We start from the raw sequence: 15727 nt of genomic DNA, 5'->3' as shown, positions 1-15727 counted from the left end.
CTTCTCTCACTGTCCTCTCTGTTTACCCCATCCCAAAAAAGCCCTTCGCAATTCGGGGGTCTTTCTTCATCCCTGAGGTGGGTTTCTGTGACTGCGAACATTCCAATCTTATCATCTTGTAACATCTGAAAGGCCTCTTCCCATTTTCCTGCTTTCCTTCCTCCCTGCAGGTTTAAAAAGGCAATCTTCACTTCTCTCTTTTTCTTTTTTGCTCGTCTGTTTTTCCTTCTTTCCCGCTCTGGTGCCTTTTTGTGTTTTCCGCCTCTCGTGTTGTTGCAGGCACCATCCCTCCTACTTTCTCTTCTTAGTGGGCATGTCCCTGTGGGGGACACATCCTCTGGAGTTGTTCCTCGAGTCGCTGTAGTCTCTGGTCCAGAGTCAGCCTGCCTTCCATTCTTTCCTGTCGCCTTTTCATCGGTGTCACGCTTTTCCCCTTGCATTTCAGTCCTAAAAAACTCTTTAGTCTGTTACCCAGTGCTTGTCCCTCTTCAATTGCCGCATCTCTATTGTAGCAGCCATCTTCCATGTCGTTTCCCGTTCCTGTGTTCTTTACCACCTCCACCCTCGGTCCCAGCTGCTGGCTGGTCTCTCTTGATAGCCTGTTCCACTTGGCGCACCTCTCTTTAAGTGGGTCCCCCTTGTCTTTGATTTCTGGGACTTCATACACCATAAAAGAATGTTTCGGGGCTCTCGTGGTCCAGTCCTCAAGCCGTTTCCCTAGCTCCGCTGCCATTTCTTCCACCGATTCTTCGCCTTGCACGTCTGTCACTCCCGCATGTATAACCACCACTCCTGCCTCTGCATTCCATATTTTCCCATCCCTCTCTGCTCTCTCCAGTGACTCTCTCAGTTGTGCTCCCGGCTTAGTCGCAAAGTGAACTTTCTGGTCGTAATCTACCACCTTCAGTGTGGCTCTCTTTATCTTGAAGGCATTGGTGTCCCCTACCACTAAGACTCTCTTGTCCACCTTCTTTTCTTTGTCCTGTTTCTTTGTCCCGTCATCTGGGTCTGCTCTCTGCCTCATGAGGGCCTCCTTGTAGTTCCTTTGCTGGCTTCTTTGTGTTTGGCCTCCAGTCGTCTGTCTCTCCTGCTCCTTATCCAGATCTCCACTTCCCGTCTGTTCTTGGGAAAAGCTAACTGTCTCTTTCCCGTCTGTGTGGTATGTCTTCTTTTCTTTGACCCCGTTTCTCGGTTCCAGCTGTTGCGGCGCGTTTTCAGCCCCGTTGACCGTCACTTGCTCTGGTTCACATGACTTCATCCAGTCATTAAACACCTCCCCTAATTTTTCTCTCTTGTTCCTTTCCTCCTGCATTATTGCTTTCAGTTTCTCTTCCGCCGCTATTCTCAAGGTTCTCTCTTCTTCGAGCTTCGCCAACATCCTACTTTCTCTGGCCGCTCTCTCTGTCTTTGTCTCCTCCAGCTTCACTCTCATTGCCCCTCTCAAGGCATTAACTTGCCGTTCGATCTCCTCCTCCAAGATGATTCTTCTCACCTCATTTTCCTTGCACTCCTTACATTTGTATGTACTGTTCTCCACCTCCGTGCATGATTCGAACGGTGTCTCGCTGATATCCACCCATTTCTCACAGCCTTCGCACTCCACTGACGCCTTGTCTCGCTTTCCCCTCTTCTTTGCCTTTTCCATTTGACTGGTTGTCACTGTTTTCCTCCGTGGAGTCATGATGTTAGGTGTCTCCCTTGCCTGGTTTCCGAGACGCCCCAGCCACCGCCGCTAGATTCCGTCGTTTAGCCGTGCCCCGACACGCCGTGTCGAAAAAACACTTGCGCCCTACGCCCGGCTGGTAGGCCTAACGGGTGGTTGAGCGCTCCGGAGGAAGGGCTTCTTGATCGCCCCCACGGTAACGGCTCCGCGCCGAAACCAAGTGGTCCGCTGGTAGCGGTCTCGGTATGCCTATACACCTTCTGGAAGATATCTGTCGCACTGCCACCTTTACACTAATCGGCAAAAAAACATTTTACCCCGGCGGTTTCAAATCGACGCCCACAACCACCAAACAGGGTTGCCAGGTGATTTTGGATTGTAAAACAGGGTTGCCAAACGCAAGTCTCGAAAGATCACACGTGATCACCGAGAAACCGCCAACCGACTCTCGGTGGGTCTGAACGGGGTCGTTCGCGAACCGCATCCGCGACTGCTTCGCGAACGCGGATCCGCTTCCAGTGTGCATGCGTGCGTCAAAAATTCTCTGGCGGCTTCCGAGGCGGGTGTCGATGGGCTGCCGCCGCGGCGGATGCGCAAAATCTGACTACGAGGGCACGTTTCTTGCGAGAGTGCGCCACTTCCGGTTCCTTTTCGTTTCGAAGAGCAAACGAAAATTCTTGCGCTTCTTGAGCGCCAAGTTCGAGCGATGGCGTGGACGTACCTTGCACGACGAAAACTAGCGCTTGCACTGTCGGTGCACCGCCTGCGCCGCAAGCGTAGGCGGTCAATGTACATACGCTACATCTTTGACAAGCACACGGTCAAAGGTACTCAAGCTTCATCGTGTCGTAGACACACAGGTGAGGACGAATTCCCTCGATCAGCTTCTCGACCGACCGAGTCCGATTCTTCAAACACGACTCCACACGGAGCGGTGCTCCCGTCGTCTGCTATTGTTCGTATTCGCCACACTTCCCGCGCGAGGGCTGCCGGGAGCCAGCGCGTGATGCATCCTGGTCCGGCGTCGCTGGCGCGGCCGGCGCGGAATACGGCATGCTCCATTTTGGCGTCGAGGCAGTCAGGCTGCGTTGAACGCCGCCGGTCGCGTCGGGTTTTCGCTAACGTGACGTCGCTGTGACGCGCTCGCACGCGCGCACGCGTTACATCGGAGCCTTAACAGGCCACTTATTTAACAAAACGTCACTAGTTGTTAACTTTTTAATTAAAGGATATGAACATCTGCTTCCAATTAGAAACTTGATCAGTGTCATCGAAAACTCCTAAATCAGTCCATGTTAGGTCGACTTGAATACGTCAGTTAGGCGACTTGAAGCACGTTCCTAGATAGGCTCCCTATGAGAACTTATCTAGGAACTCTACGCTCGTGCAGCGGGAGGCTGGATATCCGAAAACGTGGAGAATAAACGTATCCGCGTTGTGGCGCCGCTAGCTAGCATTCCGCTTACTGCACGAGTGATTTCCCGCGTTTTTCACGTGCTTCAAGTCGTCCTAACAATATGGACCGATTTAGGGGTTTTCGATGACGCTGATCAAATTTCTGATTAGAACCAGATGCTTATTTTCACTAGTTTATAAAAATAATTTAGTTACTTTTTTTGTTAATTAAGTGTCCAACTAACAATTTGCATGTGCGTCCTAACGTCCGCCGGAGTGGACAACGGAATCCCGAAGGAATCGTCTTTATTTTAGCTTAACATCTTTTTTTATACCTAGAGTCACTCCTACGTGAGACACCTTGTAGGTATATCTATATATCTAGAAAGAACGTAAACAGACTCTCGCCACGCGCCCCCTTTCCTGCAAACTTCCCCAAAAGGGGACGTTTCGGTTCTTTGATCACGTTTTCGATATAAGAAAATAAACCGCACATTATAATAGTGGGTTCTTTAGGACGCTTAACGCACGTAGACTGAGTCACGAAAAACGAACTTTCTGTCTTTCAGTTAAAAAACAACAAGAAAACAAGGTCGCTAAAATGAATTAAAAAAAATCTTAAAATCCTTTTATATATGGCACTACTTATGAAATCTCAGTTTAAGGCAGGGGCATGACTTTTATTCCATTCCAAAGCAAGCCTCAAGCTTAATTTGAGTAAGATCTTTTACTGTGTGCCCCTGAACGCCGATCTTTGAAGGTACAAAAAAAAATGTTACGAGATAGGATTCCAGCTAAACTATATCATTCATACGTCGACCGGCTTTGGGAAAAACATTTTGGCATAGAAAAAAGGGCACACCTTTTTAGGCTCTTTTATTTAAGCAGAAATGGCTGCACTTTATATTTGTGGATAATGCTTGGGAAGATGATGCAAGACGATTAGTCGCAAAGGAGTCAATGCAGATGTTGCTGCACTAAGTATCCTGGATAAAGGCGAATGCCTATGAGAATATTGCAGAAAGGAGATGAAGAAAGGTTCCAGGTCGAGACATAACTTTACGCACACAATAATCACATCGCACAGCAGATAAATGTAAATTGAGAAAGGAAAATCTTTCTTTTGGAAATAGATTCCAAGACATAAAGCGCTGAGCAGAATGCTTGATCTGCTCATGAGGTTTCTCGCAAAGAATGAACAAAATGTTTACTGTCAACAGAATTTCCTGGATGCAAGCACCAGCCACAACCATAGTATCCGTTATAGTGAACCACGGCTTGCATTATAGCCCTTGCCGGGGAGTCGGCGCAGCAGCTCGGACTGTAGACCTGAAACTGTTTAGAATGAAATGAGGAAAAAAAAAGAAAGAAGATCTTGTGGATTGTCAAACAAAATAAATAAATACTGATGTACGGAATAAACAGTCCAATGAAGCACTGGTACAGCACTAATGTATTTCGAAGAACTTCTAGACATAAGCGTGTTTACATTGAGCATAAAAATATGGTAATCCTTTCAAATATTGTCTCTTTTGGAGGAGCGGGATCTGGTTTTGCCAAGCGTTAGATTTTTCAGCGTTAAATGTTCTCACATCTAAGAAGATTATAGAAGGGTAACGAAGCTACTTTCTTACATGTTTCACCTTCCGCTTAATAACGGATAATAAATTTAGCATAATATTGGATCTCGATTTAATCGCCATGTTGTGTTCATTCAATGAATCACTAACACGAGAACTGCGTAGGACCATAATGTAAACGACCTTATTTTGGCAGGCTCGATATTTCACGAATTTCGCCAAGTGTGGTTTCTGGGTTCGCGGGCACAAAATTCACGAATCGGTGTGGAATGCTATGTATATATATTACCACAGTGAAATATAATCGCGGGATCTATTTTTCGCGTATTATTCAATTCGCTAAATTTAGATTCTCGCGAAAGTTCTGTCGTGTGCATTATGTAATAAGGCATTACTATTTTGTTTATGTATTCTTGTTTACTTACATTATCGATTAAGATAGGACATCAACTGCCGCAAACGATCCGTTTTTCGCCATAGCATAATTTGAACGTTGTCGAAATTCGTGAGTCGCCTAAAATTAGTAAAAGTGGGCAAACTATCCATATTTCGGAAGCAATACGGGCACGCTCCGCTCCCTCCAGCATCGTCGATTAGAAACATGCCGATGCAGACATTCAGAGAAGCACACGATTGTGTAAACTAGTGATGTCAGGCCTGACAGAGTTCGCAAATTAAATTTTTCCGTAAAATAGGTTCCGTAAGGATAAGCAAGAGCGCGGGTCGTATGCACTTACGTATACGACCTGCTGGCTGTCGTTCTTAGGAACCCGAGAACGGCTCGCTTCCAAGCTACGTAGTCAAAAGCAAACGCGAATGCTAATTTGAATTTTGTCCTTTCCAAGAAACTATTCAACTGATTCATCAAAAGCTTGCTTCCCTCCGGAGGGCTACAGGGTTTACCGTGACTTTTGTCTCACGAAATAAGGTATACCTAGCCACGAAATATTTCAACCTCGGGCCAAATGTTGTAATATATCGAGATTTCGAAAAAAATTAATTGCTTGACTGAGTTAGCGCAGGAGACGATCAAAATTATACTTTGGTGTAATGATATGAAGACATGCAAAATTTTTTTTTCTCGCAAACGTTATAGCTAGCTGTGTGGCGTTCGACTTCCGTCGTCCGCCGCGGGAGATTGACCAGACGTCCCTTTCGCAAACTGAGGTTTATTACCATCTGCGGGCTACGCTTGAAGGCTGGGTGAACAGTCCCCCTTTCGCTGCCGCACGCGCTTATATTATCTGCCTGTGCCGAGGAGCCGCCCCCCAGGGCGGTGGCGCGTCGTTGGCCGGATGGGCGCGGGGTGGCGGGCCGAGCGCCCACATCTCTTCCCCCTTCAGAGGTCCATGTCTAGGATGGCGTCCTCCGGGGCCGCAGGGTCTCGCAAAAGGTCACGGCGGGCCTGACGAAGCACGCGGAGGGCCTCTGCTACCTCCAACGGGCGGGCTTCAGCACGATGCGCAGCTTGGACAGCACGGTGGGCCCACTCGGCGGCGAGCCGAGACTGATGAAGGGCCCCGGCGAGGTGTGTGGCCCGGTGAATCTCTGGGACGCCGCAGAGGGGGCAGAGGAGCCGGCGTTCGGCATCACTGTAGATAGCGGGGTGTTCCACCGGGTGGCGGACTTCCAGGGTGTTCCCCCGGAACGGCTCAGGAACGGACTCTAGTGGGGCACCGCGTTCCGGGCGCGGCCGCTCGCGCCAACGCAGCCTGGAGGCGTAGGCCACGGGACGCTCTTCGACCAGGACCGTCCAAGTGGCCACGCTGGCAGTGCGGGGATGGTCACGACGGCCACGGGAAAAACTCGGGTGGCGGGCCGAGAACCGGGTGCCATAACGGCGGTCGTAGGTGCGGGAGGGGTCCATCTGGACAGACGGCATGACAAAAGAAAACACGAAGGGAGAAGGTTACGGGTCTGATATAAAACTGAGTTTGGAGGCACTCGCGAAATCAGGTAATCCTTTTGAAAAACAAAAGGCAGACCCGCGGGAAGGAGAGGTCGTCTCTCCCCCCTCTCCGCGAAGAGGAGTACAGCCAGCCAAAAAGGATATGGCCATCCAGCGGATGTTAGGTCATCGCCGGCGCAGGCTGTACCGCCTGGGTGGGGTTCCGTGATCCAAGGGCTGGCTGGGGGCTGGGTTGTCCAGGACCTGCGGAAAAACTGCTGGCTCGTAGTAACGCTTGAGCTCAGACACGTGAATTGGCCCGTACTGCTGTGTACCATGCAGACGTGCTAGGCGGTAGCTCAACGGAGAAACTTTTTCCACGAAAGGGTCCGTCCCAACGGTTGGCGAGGGATGCGGCGAAGCCTTTCGACGCGTCGCTGAGGGGATGTGTCCGACGAAGTACCAGGTCTCCAATCTGAAAGTGGACGTTGCGGCGGCCCTTGTCGTACTGGGCGGCCTGTTGAAGACGAGCGACGTCGAGGTTCTCTCGTGCTTCACGAACGGCCGACGAGAGTCGGTGATGGACGTCCTGGGCGAACTGCGCGTATGGGCGTCCATTCTGCGCAACGTCTGTGTACGAAAAGGAATTTTCCATTGGGAAGGTTAGCTCCTTACCAAAGGTGAGACGCGCGGGCGTGAAACCAGTTGATCGGTTGACCGCTGAGCGCGTTGCGAGTGCCATCTCGTCGAGTTTGGCATCCCAGTCCTTGTGACGGGCTGTGTGGGAAATCAACATCATTTTGAGGTTGCGGTTGATCCTCTCCGTGATGTTGGCTTGCGGATGATACGGCGAAGTCAGCTTGTGCCGTATCCCAAGCGCAGCGCAGGTGTCAACGAAGATCTTACTTCGAAAGTACGAAGCACCGTCCGTGATGAGCTCTGCCGGGAAGCCGAATCTGGTGAAGACGGACAGAAGGCAGTCCCAGATCCGCTGCGAAACAAGCTTCCGTAAGGGGAACAGTTCGATCCACTTGGTGAAGTGGTCAGTCACAACAAGTAGATACTGATTTCCGCGAGGACTACGAGGAAACGGTCCCATGACTTCACATGCGACAATCTGCCAAGGCGACTGGCTAACGACTGGCTGCATTAATCCTGGTGGTTGGCCTCCGCGAGGCCACACTGGACAACTGCGAGCATACTTCAGTACATCCTGCCTGATTCCTGGCCAAGTCGCAACACGACATAACTGATCGTAAGTCTTACTGCCGCTGCTGTGACCCGCTAATGCTGAATCATGGAAGTACCTGATGAATGATTTGCGCAGCTTCGGAGGTATCACAATCCGGAAAGGCGATCCACCGCTGTCATCGTCTGCCTGGGGGATGTAGCGTAGAAGTCCGTCTTCGCTCAGCAGGTACGAGTCGTACTCGTCGTTGCTTCCGGTGCCGCTTGCTCTTCGTGCCGCAAGCCTCTCGCACACGCGTCGACAAAGTCCATCTTCCTTCTGGGCCTTGCGGAGGTCTGCTCTGCTCACCAACGTCCCCCACCGTGACTCGGATGTGTCGGCCACGATGTCTGTTAATCCCACCAACTTTGGTTCCGTCTCGGCGGGAGGGACCTGCAAAGGAGCCCGTGACAGTGCGTCTGCCACAGCATTGGTTGCTCCTTTCTTGTAGGCGATAGTGTAGTCGTACGCTTGCAGTGTCAGAGCCCACCGTGCAAGACGTCCGGCTGGATTCTGAAAATTCTTCAGCCAGGAGAGCGCTTGGTGATCCGTCTGTATCTGAAAGGAAGCGCCATCGAGATACATGTTAAACTTCTTGAGGGCGAAGATGATGGCGATACATTTCTTTTCCATCACGGAATAGTTGCGCTCGGCCGCCGTTAGCGTGCGGCTGGCGAAGGCGACTGGGCGAAGAACGTTGTCGTGTTCCTGAAGCAGGACTGCGCCCAGGCCGGAGTTGCTGGCATCTGTTTGGACGACAAATTGTCGGTTGAGATCCGGCAACTGCAAAGAGGCGACGTCGGTGATTGCTTTCGAGAGCTGAAGGAAAGCGACGCGCTGCTCCTCCCCTCACCGCCATTTCTCGCCTTTGCGCAAGAGCAAGGTCAGGGGGTTAGCAATGTCGGCGCATCGAGGGATGAACTGGCGATGAAACCCAATTAATCCAAGAAACCACTGCAAACTTTTGACGTCGTGTGGCTGCGGATACTCTGTTATTGCACGCAGCTTGTCCTCGTTGGGGCGAAGAACTCCATTGTCCACTACAAAACCAAGGAGGTTAATTTGTGGTGAAGCTGGTTGGTTGGTTGGGGTTTTATGGCGCAAGAGCATCTTAGGCTATGATGCGCCAGGTACATACACTATTGCAGATAGGGTTTCGAAGAGGATAGAACTTTAGTAGTTGATGATAGCTTAAAACTATGTGTATGACTTGTAAATAGTTATGGGCATGAAGTTGGGTGTAAAATCATAGTCGGTGTAAAAAGCCGATAGCTTTCAAGAAGCTAAAAACGCAGTGATTCGGAACTAATGGTTCGTTGCCAAGGAAAATAGGGAGGTTTAAAGGCGTATGCTCTTTATATAGCTGAGAAAAATGTTTCCGTCGGTCTAGGTCATAAGCAGGGCATTCTAGTAATGAGAGATTTGGGGGGTTAATGGCGCAAAAGCTACGAGGCCATCTGCGCCAAACTAATTGTAAGGATCATTGTACTAAAGGAAAGGTTTTACAAAAGATTGACCAAAAGGCTAGAGTCGGTGTAAAAGGCCAATACTGCTAAGAAATTCCATTACCCGTTCAAAAGAGACTAGAGGATTCTCTCCCACAAGAAGAGCAAGATGAAATGGGACCTGATATTGGAAAAATTCAGGGAAATGAATGCGGCGCTTGGGCTGAAGGCCGGGACACAGCCACAAGATATGCAAAACAGTGAGCCTGTCACCACACTGATCACACACAGGTGGATCTTCTCCCGAAAGCAGATACCTATGTGTTATAAATGAGTGTCCAATTCTCAGGCGGCACAACAACGTTTCATGAAGTCGGCTCTTGCAAGAAGAGCTGTCCCAAACTCCTAATGTAGGTTTGGTAACATGAAGCTTGTTATCGCACTCCATGTCCCATTCCAATTGCCAAGAATGAAGATTAAGGACTTCACCAAGGGCTTAATATCTTGATAGGGTAGACAGGAGAGCGATTGTGGAAGGTTCCCAGCAGACCCTGCAAGTTTGTCGGCTTCTTCATTGCCATGAATGCCAATGTGACCGGGCACCCAACAAAATTTTATATTTTGACCCCCATGCAAAGCAGAGTTAAGTTTATATCGAATTTGTTGTACAAGCATATTTTTAGTATCTTTAAGAGAGCAAACTGCAAGAATCACACTTTGAGAGTCAGCAAACAGGACTGCCCTCAGTATTTTACTATTGATAATATATTCAATCGGCATTGATACCGCATAGAGCTCTGCAGTAAAAATGCTGGCGATACAATCAAGTCGTTGAACCTTGGAGAAGCTTTCAGAATACACAGCACAACCGACAAAAGAGGAGGTCTTGGCACCATCAGTATAAACATGAGGATAACCATCATACTTATTTCGCAGTTCTAAAAACTCTTGCTTAATTACAGCATGGGAAATGCCGTGTTTGTTGAACTTTGCGAGAGACCAGTCGGATTCAACTCGCTGTGTTTTCCAAGGTGGAATACCGTTGACTTTCCGAACGAGGACGACCTGGTCCAGAGAAAGGTTCAGCGAGGATCGAAGATGTTCAATGCGGAAGCTTAACGGTCTTACAATGCTTGATTTATTTTCAAAAAGGCGATAGAACCTTGTGAGGGAAGAGTAAGTTGGATGCTGAGGGTCGGCCAGAATCTTGTAAGCATATGTTAGACTAAGATATGTACGTCGTTTGTTCAGGGACAGCTCATTGGATTCTGCATTCAAACTGAGGACGGGCGACGTCCGGAAAGCTCCTGTTGCCAGTCGCAAGCCGAGATGGTGAACTGAGTCCAACATCTTAAGGGCAGAGGGCCGAGCCGACACTACTGCACCATAGTCAAGGCGGGATCGTACAAGGGCATTGTATAGCTGCAGGATACATTTCCTATCAGACCCCCAAGACTTGTGAGATAAAACTTTCAGAAGGTTTGTCGACTGAAGGCATTTTTGCTTCAGCGCTTTAAGGTGGGAAATAAAATTAAGCTTTCTATCAAATATCACACCAAGAAATTTGTGCTCTTTCCTAACAGGTATAGGAGTTCCATTCAATTCCAGGGATGGATCCAAAGAGAGCCCACGTCGCAAAGAAAAGAGAACACAGACCGTTTTTGAAGCAGAGAACTTGAACCTATTTTCGTCGGCCCACTTGGACAGTTTCTTTATGGCTAACTGCAACTGGCGCTCACAACTAGAAACGTTACAAGACGATGATGAAATCTGTATATCACCAGCATAAAGAGAATATGAAATAGAGGGTGGCAGCAGTTGTGCGAGTGAATTCATTGTTAGGTTAGGTTAGGTTAGGTTAGGTTAGGTTAGGTTAGGTTAGGTTAGGTTAGCTAGGGACCCGCTTTAAAAGATTAGGCAATGGAACGGTACTCTCTAAAACAACTGGATAATGATCACTTCCAAAAGGGTTATGGAGAACCTTCCAAGAGAAGCAAGGAAGTAATGAAGGTGAAGCAATAGAAAGATCAATGGATGTGAATGAGTTGTGTGCCGCACTAAAAAAGGTTGGCTCTCTCCCGTTAAGAAGGCACAGCCCCGAAGACAAGAAAAGACGTTCAATCACACCACCACGGGAGTCTTGACGGGTACTACTCCACATAGGATGATGGGCGTTAAAATCACCCAAAATTAAAAAAAAAGGTTGCGGGAGCTGTCCTATAAGTCCCTGCAGCTTTTGAAGGTTTAAAGGAATGTTAGGTGGTAAGTATAAAGAAACAATTGTTACAAGGCGGTCCAGAAGGAGACGTACTGCAACAGCTTCCAGCGGCGTGCAGAGCGGAACTTGAGAGCAAGCAACTCCACTCTGCACGACCACTGCAACACCACCAGAAGGGGTGGAAGAGGGGCGATCTTTTCTAAAAACCTGATGATGTCTTAAAATATTAAAGGAATTAGTGTGAAGATGGGTTTCTTGCAAGGCGAGAGCGATGGGCCGAAGCTGATCCATGAAATAGTTCACATCATCAATATTTCTTAAAATACCGCGACAGTTCCATTGCATAAAATGTAACTTAATCATCTATAAAAGGTATGTAAATAAGCTACTGAAAAAATAAACCTAATAAAATGAATAAGATTGTAGAGTCAACACAAACTAGGTGGAAGACATTGGGATCATCATTTGGGCGGGACTACAGGCTTCTTATTCTTTTTATGTTTACTGGAGGGCGTTTCCCACTCCCTATTGTCCTGGTCGGACCCAGGAGTGGACAGATTGTCAGCGTCCGTCAACATCTCCACCTCCTGAGAGGTATCCGTTGTTTTATGAGCAGCACTTGTCCGGCCAGGTGTCCGGGGGGGCAAACCCCGGCCACGACCGGCTGGGGGGGGGGGGGGGTTGCAGACGAGCTGGGCGACGAGTCGTCTGAGCTCGTCCGGTCCCCTCCTTTCACAGGAGCTGCATGGGCACCATGCTGCTTCCTTCGGTAGGGGGGCCCTCTCTAGCGAGCAAGAGCGAGAAGTTCGCTCCGTCTCCCCAGCGGGGGACCTAGGAGAGGGGGCAGGCGTGGCTGTTGCCGGCCTGTCCTTGGAAAGAGGAGCAGCACGCGTGCTACCGCCAGGGACTGGAGGAAGCAGCTGCTGCCTCTGTCGGGGAGCTGGGGCCCTGAAGTCGGCCGCCAGGATCTCGGGAGAGACCTGAGTGGCCCTCGACTCCGAGCGTGGTGCAGGGCCCCTGCGAACCACCTCGGCAAAACTCCTCTTTGATAAAAAGGAGAACCGCTTCTTGGCTTCTGGGTACGGTATGTTTTCTTGTGCTTTGATGGTAAGGATGTCCTTTTCTAACTTCCAAGAGGGACATGCCCGATAATAAGCAGGATGTGGTCCACCGCAATTAGCGCAGTGGGCCACAGCCGCCTCGCAAGTATCGGAAACATGACCTTGACTACCGCACTTCGCACACGTCTCCTTCCCACGACAGCTGCGTGTTCCATGACCAAAACGCTGGCAACGGAAGCACCGCTGGGGGTTGGGGACGTACGGGCGAATGGGGCAGTTCAAGTATCCTGCCTTGATTGTCTCGGGGAGAGTGTGCCTTTCAAAAGTCAGAATGACATGTCTCGAAGGAATTTGTTCGCCATCTTTCCTAAACATGATGCGTTTTACGGCGACGAGACCAGCACCTTGGAGTCCCTCGAGGAGTTCTTCCTCACCGGTGTGCAAGAAGTCGTCCTCAGAGAGGACTCCACGGACAGTATTTAGTGTGCGATGAGGGCTCACCGACACCTTCACATGAACGATGGTAGTCAGTTTGAGGAGTGCGTCACTTTGTTTTTTTGTGTTCACTTCCACAAGAAGGTCTCCAGTGTGCTGTTTTTTAGCCTTGTAGGAAAACCCTACAAGGTTTTCTAGCACCTTTGCTACAATAAAAGGTGAGATCTTTGAAACAGGTCTTTGTTCATCCAGCGAATGAACTATGAAAAACTTAGCAAAAGTTTCTACTTCACATTCTTTGTCGATGGTTTTTTGTTCAGGGCTGCGCCTTTTAAGGGTGTGTCCTGAACGGGGTTTGGAGGGGTGGGGCGCCATAAGAGGGCAAAGAGTCTTCAGAATCCGCGGTGCACCGCCCACCACCGAGCCCAACAAGGGGTCAAGTTAACGCACCATAACAAGATGGGCTTGGCTGGAGACGTTACGCTAACAGTGCTGCCGGGAAACTATACCGAAGTGTGGGTCAAGACAGAGGTCTATTGCCACTCAAGGTTAGCCCTTGCCGCCAAAGAGGGGTGAAAAAGGAGCAAAAGAAATGAGAAGGAAGTAAAAGAAACAGGAAAGGCAAAAGCGAAAATCGGAGGGGATAGTAGAAGAAAAGGTGACTAGACTGAATCATCCTGGCCGGGCCTTACCAGGACTCCCGTCTACGAGAAGCGGGGGCCGAAGTGGTGTATTGCCTTACCCGGAGGGCCCCGAAGGGTCCAAACCTAATCCGGGCTCGGCTCAACCACCAGGATGCCCTTTTCCCCGGACACGGGAAAGCCACGCACAGCCAGACGTGGGCGGGCGAACCCGCATGGCTCGGGGTCCGTGGAGACGCCACTCTCCAAACACCCGCTTTCACAAGTGCCCCCTGCGGGGTGCGGTGAAGCGAGCTGCGCCTTGCCGGGGCGAATCGTCAGGCCGGCGTTGCGCAGGCGCTCGACGACGATTCCAAGATGCTTCAGGTGTTCCTCGAAAGTCTGGGAAAAAATAATGACGTCATCCATGTACGCCATGGCGAAGTTATATTTTGTGTCGCCGAGAACGATATCCATTAAACGCTAGAAGCTAGCGGGTGAATTGGAAAGGCCAAAGGGGAGGCGAGTGAATTCAAACAATCCTCTGTGGCAAGTGAACGCAGTCTTTGGCACGTCCTCTGGATCAATCTCGATTTGCAAAAAACCTCGACTGCAGTCCAGAGTGGTGAACACTTTCGCGTTGCCAATCGCGTACATAACCGAGTCGATGTCCATTGGACATCCGATAGATATCCGCTCAAGATATTCGGACGTCCCCAGGAGATCCGTAGCCGTCCGACGGACGTCCCCAGGACATCCGTCAGAGTGCCAAAGGTAACAAATTTGCATGTCCGTCGGACATCCGAAATGGGATCCTTCTGCAGGCCAATTTCAGATATTCGGATGGCATGCCTCAATTCATTCTACTTTAGCCAATATATGTTGTAAACCAGTCAAAGCCCTAACCTGAGCCAATTTCTACAGGGCAGAATTCCTTCGGATATCCCGTGAACATCCGACAGAGATCCGATTCAGATATATCGAACATCCGTGGGACATCCGTATACGTTCGACGAACATCCCCAGGACATCCGACAGAGCGCCAAAGCGAACAAAATTGCACATCCGTTGGACACCCGAAACGGGATCCCTCTGCAAGCCAATTTCGGATATCCCGGGAACATCCGCTAGAGATCCAATTCAGATCCACCGAACATCCGTGTACGTCCGATGAACATCCCCAGGACATCCGACAGAGCGCCCAAGCGAACAAAATTGCACGTCCGTTGGACATCCGCAATGGGGATCCCATTGCGGATGTCCGACGTACGTGCAATTTTGTTCTGCAGACCAGTTTTGGATATGCAGATGGCAAAATCAGTTCTACTCTTGCCTGGATATGTTGTAACCAGTCAAAGGACGACCCTGAGCCAATTTATATTGGCAATATGGTTTTATTACTACACTCGTGTCCTATCCATACAGGTGCTTCTAGTGGCCCTACTCTTCTGATTCATCTCGGAGGTTGGTGTTCAATCTTTACGCATTGGGAAACCATCTTGCCCTGTGTCATCTTGCAGCTGTCTTTTCATGGCCCTAACAAAGAACCAAAGAAGGTATCAGTGTGGGAAATTTCATAGTACATATAGAAAGTACCTGTAATTGTGTAACATACTGTAAGGTGACAACCTCCGGCGTCGGCAGGTCCTCTCTGCACCGTATGGCCCTAAGAAAACAAGTTGGAGACGGTATCGGTATGAGTGAAGGTAAATTTTGCAACACTTGGAAGTTACCTGCTGCTGAGTAGTGTAGTGTAAGGTGTTTGTCCCTGGCATGGCAAGGTCATTTCTGCACCAAGGTGAAGAGATGAGTGCACGCAACTTTCACGCCAGAATCGGAACATACCTGTAGCTGAGTGGCATGGTCTAAGGTGCAACTCCCTGGTGTGGTGGGCAGCCCTTAATTGCTACACCGCATGGACCTAACAAATCAAGTTGAAGAAAGTATGAGTGCAGACAAATTTCACGACACTTTTTAAACCTTTTAGTAGCCGAATAGCATAGTGCGAGGTACTAACTGTTTTACCATAGCATGGCAAAGAACAAACACTGCAGCCCCGCAAGACAGTCAGAGCGAATTGCATCACAATATAGCCGCCGTGCATTCCTCCCGTGGAGTGCTTTCATGTACTTTGCTCTGTCACTTTAATTGGCTCACGGGGGCCATAGCTTTCACCCTAGCCAAGTTATGGTGA

At 49.6% G+C, this 15727-nt stretch overlaps 2 long non-coding RNA genes across 2 annotated transcripts; both read right to left on the bottom strand.

Moving 5' to 3' along the window:
- Window positions 1–14907: 14907 nt before the first annotated feature.
- LOC120837226 lies at window positions 14908–15167 on the bottom strand. Its single transcript, XR_005714826.1, has 2 exons — window positions 15130–15167; window positions 14908–15069 (listed from the first exon to the last, which is right to left on the bottom strand). It is a non-coding gene; the product is annotated as an uncharacterized LOC120837226 (long non-coding RNA).
- LOC121045967 lies at window positions 15164–15434 on the bottom strand. Its single transcript, XR_005797938.2, has 3 exons — window positions 15379–15434; window positions 15267–15321; window positions 15164–15199 (listed from the first exon to the last, which is right to left on the bottom strand). It is a non-coding gene; the product is annotated as an uncharacterized LOC121045967 (long non-coding RNA).
- Window positions 15435–15727: the final 293 nt, after the last annotated feature.

This window comes from Ixodes scapularis, unplaced genomic scaffold, assembly GCF_016920785.2.
Source record: "Ixodes scapularis isolate PalLabHiFi unplaced genomic scaffold, ASM1692078v2 PGA_scaffold6__148_contigs__length_123643588, whole genome shotgun sequence".
Lineage (NCBI taxonomy): Eukaryota > Metazoa > Arthropoda > Arachnida > Ixodida > Ixodidae > Ixodes > Ixodes scapularis.
Note: the sequence above shows the minus strand (reverse complement) of the source record. Positions and strands in the feature narration are given on the sequence as shown.